At 53.8% G+C, this 6,164-nt stretch overlaps 1 pseudogene; it reads right to left on the bottom strand.

Moving 5' to 3' along the window:
• Positions 1-431: 431 nt before the first annotated feature.
• On the bottom strand, positions 432-1,164 carry LOC115320874 (annotated as a pseudogene).
• Positions 1,165-6,164: the final 5,000 nt, after the last annotated feature.

Raw genomic sequence — 6,164 nt, 5'->3', positions numbered from 1 at the left:
AGTACGGAAACAGATTCTAGCATTTGCTCAATAAAACAATAAAACTCATCTAGCAACCCAGAAGGGGGCCTATAGATAACACCAAACACGAATGCACTCGTTTTAACAAAAAGTCATTCAAAACTTGGATTGATAACCCTGAAATCAGATATTACTTCGTAAACAAAAGTGTTCCTTATGTAAATGACAACACCACCTCCTCTCCTATTTGTTCTGTATACGGCTTCACGCCTGTATTCTTCAAATTGTACTACATCACTAATACCAAAACACCATGTCTCATTAAAGGTCAATACATCGAATTCATTGTTTAAAGAATATAAGAAAATCTTGACCTCATCCTCCTAGTTTCTTAAACTGCAAACGTTTAAATGATAAAAGGCGAATTAGTCGCGACAAGACGAAAAGAACTAGCATTATGATAGCGAGGATTACACGTTGAGGCTTCCATTCAGAGCTGCAATCACTTTTTTACCATTCCACGATGGTCCTTCTACCTTTTCGAGATCGCCCTCGTCACAGATCCGAATGGCCCTTTCGCCCTCACTTTTCCGTACAAAAATATGTCCGTTCTTTTGCCAAACAAAAAAGTAGCCCCTTTCTTCACACCTCTGCCGTGCGAGCCACAGCAATCGCTTATTCGTGGGAGCTAAATGGTAAAAAAACGCAGTTTAGGTTCTTTAGTTCTGAGGCGAGAGCGACTCTCGATCCTCTTTTCCTTCAGGGAGTTGAATACGAACTGAAAAATCACGACAGGTTCTTTACCAGGCCGTGATGGAAGGTGATAAAGGGCATTAAGGTCAGAGTTCGCTAGTTCAGAGAGTCCAAGATTACAAGCCAAGATGTTCATCCTCTCTAAGAAATTTTCATGCTCCTCCTTTGCCATACCGTGAACCTCAATGTTCAGAGGGCGATTATACTGCTACAGCTCATTAAGCTGAAGTTTCATTTGCTCAGAGCTCGCTATCGCGCCCCCGCTGATGAATCCAACTCCAAATACTCAACTCTCCTTTGTAAAGCAGAAACATCGCTACTCTGCTCATCCAGTTTAGATAGTATTGTGTCGTATTGAGCAGAAAGACCTTGAAGTGATGCCTGAATCCCATTCACTTTTTCAACAAGGTCTGGGAGAGCATTCACCTTCGCAACAAGTGCAAGAAACATAGAAATGTTTTCATTTAGTTATTTCAGTTCACATTCAATCCTGGAATTATACAGTTAACTAGGCGTTAGGGTGCCTCGTCTTTCTGCTGTTTCACATGTCACACACTTCCAAGTGTCTTTAAAAGAGTCGCCCTTGTTGCGAAAGCTAGAGGTGGTTATGCCAGAGCACTTGCCTAGGTGGTAAGGGTACTTGCGTGTAATACATGTCATAAACGTACCATCCTGAGGCACAGAATCATGACAATACAAGCACTCGCTCATTTTCAAAGAAACGTTGTGGCACAGCAGCAGCAGCGGAAGGAAACTGTTTTTTTAAGAAAAGAGACATGAAGAAACCAACCTGCGAAACCAATAGACCGCAGTTGAGCCAAGTTGTTGCGTGCCTTCCGCCGCTGCTCCTGTGTGCGATAATAGACGAAGCCCCAGGCGCCGTCCTTTTAAGCAGGTTGTACGTCCGTCAGGGTTCCGCGGATGACCAATAGTAGGCGAGCTAGCACTTCTTGCTTCTTTTCACGCGTGATGATGCGGCGATCACGATAGTCGATGTGGCGATCACGATAGTCGATGTGGCGATCACGATAGTCGATGTGGCGATCACGATAGTCGATGCGTCTGCGAAACAGATAGACCGCAGTTAGGCCAAGTTGTTGCGTGCCTTCCGCCGCAGCTGCTGTGTGCGAGTGCCGACGAAGCCCCAGGCGCCGTCCTTTTAAGCAGGTTGTACGTCCGTCAGGGTTCCGCGGATGACCAATAGTAGGTAACCCAGCACTTCTTGCTTCTTTCCACGCGTGATGATGCGGCGATCACGATAGTCGATGCGGCGATCACGATAGTCGATGCGGCGATCACGATAGTCGATCCGGCGATCACGATAGTCGATACGGCGATTACGATGGTCGATGCGTCTGCGAAACAGATGGACCGCAGTTAGGCCAAGTTGTTGCGTCCCTTCCGCCGCCGCTGCTGTGTGCGAGTGCCGACGAAGCCCCAGGCGCCGTCCTTTTAAGCAGGTTGTACGTCCGTCAGGGGTTCGCGGATGGCCAATAGTAGGCGAGCCGGCACTTCTTGCTTCTTTCCTCGCGTGATGATGCTGCGATCACGATAGTCGATGCGGCGATCACGATAGTCGATGCGGCGATCCCGATAGTCGATGCGGCGATCACGATAGTCGATGCGTCTGCGAAACAGATAGACCGCAGTTAGGCCAAGTTGTTGCGTGCCTTCCGCCGCAGCTGCTGTGTGCGAGTGCCGACGAAGCCCCAGGCGCCGTCCTTTTAAGCAGGTTGTACGTCCGTCAGGGTTCCGCGGATGACCAATATAGTAGGTAACCCAGCACTTCTTGCTTCTTTCCACGCGTGATGATGCGGCGATCACGGTAGTCGATGCGGCGATCACGATAGTCGATGCGGCGATCACGATAGTCGATCCGGCGATCCCGATAGTCGATGCGGCGATCACGATAGTCGATGCGTCTGCGAAACAGATGGACCGCAGTTAGGCCAAGTTGTTGCATCCCTTCCGCCGCCGCTGCTGTGTGCGAGTGCCGACGAAGCCCCAGGCGCCGTCCTTTTAAGCAGGTTGTACGTCCGTCAGGGGTTCGCGGATGGCCAATAGTAGGCGAGCCGGCACTTCTTGCTTCTTTCCTCGCGTGATGATGCTGCGATCACGATAGTCGATGCGGCGATCCCGATAGTCGATGCGGCGATCACGATAGTCGATGCGTCTGCGAAACAGATAGACCGCAGTTAGGCCAAGTTGTTGCGTGCCTTCCGCCGCCGCTGCTGTGTGCGAGTGCCGACGAAGCCCCAGGCGCCGTCCTTTTAAGCAGGTTGTACGTCCGTCAGGGGTCCCCGGATGACCAATAGTAGGTAACCCAGCACTTCTTGATTCTTTCCACGCGTGATGATGCGGCGATCACGATAGTCGATGCGGCGATCACGATAGTCGATCCGGCGATCCCGATAGTCGATGCGGCGATCACGATAGTCGATGCGTCTGCGAAACAGATGGACCGCAGTTAGGCCAAGTTGTTGCATCCCTTCCGCCGCCGCTGCTGTGTGCGAGTGCCGACGAAGCCCCAGGCGCCGTCCTTTTAAGCAGGTTGTACGTCCGTCAGGGTTCCGCGGATGACCAATAGTAGGTAACCCAGCACTTCTTGATTCTTTCCACGCGTGATGATGCGGCGATCACGATAGTCGATGCGGCGATCACGATAGTCGATGCGGCGATCCCGATAGTCGATGCGGCGATCACGATAGTCGATGCGTCTGCGAAACAGATAGACCGCAGTTAGGCCAAGTTGTTGCGTGCCTTCCGCCGCCGCTGCTGTGTGCGAGTGCCGACGAAGCCCCAGGCGCCGTCCTTTTAAGCAGGTTGTACGTCCGTCAGGGGTCCCCGGATGACCAATAGTAGGTAACCCAGCACTTCTTGATTCTTTCCACGCGTGATGATGCGGCGATCACGATAGTCGATGCGGCGATCACGATAGTCGATGCGGCGATCACGATAGTCGATCCGGCGATCACGATAGTCGATACGGCGATTACGATAGTCGATGCGTCTGCGAAACAGATGGACCGCAGTTAGGCCAAGTTGTTGCGTCCCTTCCGCCGCCGCTGCTGTGTGCGAGTGCCGACGAAGCCCCAGGCGCCGTCCTTTTAAGCAGGTTGTACGTCCGTCAGGGGTCCCCGGATGACCAATAGTAGGTAACCCAGCACTTCTTGATTCTTTCCACGCGTGATGATGCGGCGATCACGATAGTCGATGCGGCGATCACGATAGTCGATGCGGCGATCACGATAGTCGATCCGGCGATCACGATAGTCGATACGGCGATTACGATAGTCGATGCGTCTGCGAAACAGATGGACCGCAGTTAGGCCAAGTTGTTGCGTCCCTTCCGCCGCCGCTGCTGTGTGCGAGTGCCGACGAAGCCCCAGGTGCCGTCCTTTTAAGCATGTTGTACGTCCGTCAGGGTTCCGCGGATGACCAATAGTAGGTAACCCAGCACTTCTTGATTCTTTCCACGCGTGATGATGCGGCGATCACGATAGTCGATGCGGCGATCACGATAGTCGATGCGGCGATCACGATAGTAGATGCGTCTGCGAAACAGATGGACCGCAGTTAGGCCAAGTTGTTGCGTCCCTTCCGCCGCCGCTGCTGTGTGCGAGTGCCGACGAAGCCCCAGGCGCCGTCCTTTTAAGCAGGTTGTACGTCCGTCAGGGGTCCCCGGATGACCAATACTAGGTAACCCAGCACTTCTTGATTCTTTCCACGCGTGATGATGCGGCGATCACGATAGTCGATGCGGCGATCACGATAGTCGATACGGCGATTACGATAGTCGATGCGTCTGCGAAACAGATGGACCGCAGTTAGGCCAAGTTGTTGCGTCCCTTCCGCCGCCGCTGCTGTGTGCGAGTGCCGACGAAGCCCCAGGCGCCGTCCTTTTAAGCAGGTTGTACGTCCGTCAGGGGTCCCCGGATGACCAATAGTAGGCGAGCCAGCACTTCTTGATTCTTTCCACGCGTGATGATGCGGCGATCACGATAGTCGATGCGGCGATACGATAGTCGATGCGGCGATCACGATAGTCGATCCGGCGATCACGATAGTCGATACGGCGATTACGATAGTCGATGCGTCTGCGAAACAGATGGACCGCAGTTAGGCCAAGTTGTTGCATCCCTTCCGCCGCCGCTGCTGTGTGCGAGTGCTGACGAAGCCCCAGGCGCCGTCCTTTTAAGCAGGTTGTACGTCCGTCAGGGGTTCGCGGATGGCCAATAGTAGGCGAGCCGGCACTTCTTGCTTCTTTCCTCGCGTGATGATGCTGCGATCACGATAGTCGATGCGGCGATCACGATAGTCGATGCGGCGATCCCGATAGTTGATGCGGCGATCACGATAGTCGATGCGTCTGCGAAACAGATAGACCGCAGTTAGGCCAAGTTGTTGCGTGCCTTCCGCCGCCGCTGCTGTGTGCGAGTGCCGACGAAGCCCCAGGCGCCGTCCTTTTAAACAGGTTGTACGTCCGTCAGGGGTTCGCGGATGGCCAATAGTAGGCGAGCCGGCACTTCTTGCTTCTTTCCTCGCGTGATGATGCTGCGATCACGATAGTCGATGCGGCGATCCCGATAGTCGATGCGGCGATCACGATAGTCGATGCGTCTGCGAAACAGATAGACCGCAGTTAGGCCAAGTTGTTGCGTGCCTTCCGCCGCCGCTGCTGTGTGCGAGTGCCGACGAAGCCCCAGGCGCCGTCCTTTTAAGCAGGTTGTACGTCCGTCAGGGTTCCGCGGATGACCAATAGTAGGTAACCCAGCACTTCTTGATTCTTTCCACGCGTGATGATGCGGCGATCACGATAGTCGATGCGGCGATCACGGTAGTCGATGCGGCAATCACGATAGTCGATGCGTCTGCGAAACAGATAGACCGCAGTTAGGCCAAGTTGTTGCGTGCCTTCCGCCGCCGCTGCTGTGTGCGCGTGCCGACGAAGACCCAGGTGCCGCCCTTTTAAGCAGGTTGTACGTCCGTCAGGGTTCCGCGGATGACCAATAGTAGGTAACCCAGCACTTCTTGATTCTTTCCACGCGTGATGATGCGGCGATCACGATAGTCGATGCGGCGATCACGGTAGTCGATGCGGCAATCACGCTAGTCGGTACGGCGATCACCATAGTGGATGCGTCTGCGAAACAGATAGACCGCAGTTAGGCCAAGTTGTTGCGTGCCTTCCGCCGCCGCTGCTGTGTGCGAGTGCCGGCGAAGCCCCAGGTGCCGTTCTTTTAAGCAGGTTGTGTTCCGCGGGTGACCAATAGTAGGTAACCCAGCACTTCTTGCTTCTTTCCACGCGTGACGATGCGGCGATCACGATAGTCGATGCGGCGATCACGGTAGTCGATGCGGCAATCACGCTAGTCGGTACGGCGATCACCATAGTGGATGCGTCTGCGAAACAGATAGACCGCAGTTAGGCCAAGTTGCTGCGTGCCTTC

Source organism: Ixodes scapularis, unplaced genomic scaffold (genome assembly GCF_016920785.2).
Source record: "Ixodes scapularis isolate PalLabHiFi unplaced genomic scaffold, ASM1692078v2 PGA_scaffold2__306_contigs__length_199485367, whole genome shotgun sequence".
NCBI lineage: Eukaryota > Metazoa > Arthropoda > Arachnida > Ixodida > Ixodidae > Ixodes > Ixodes scapularis.
Note: the sequence above shows the minus strand (reverse complement) of the source record. Positions and strands in the feature narration are given on the sequence as shown.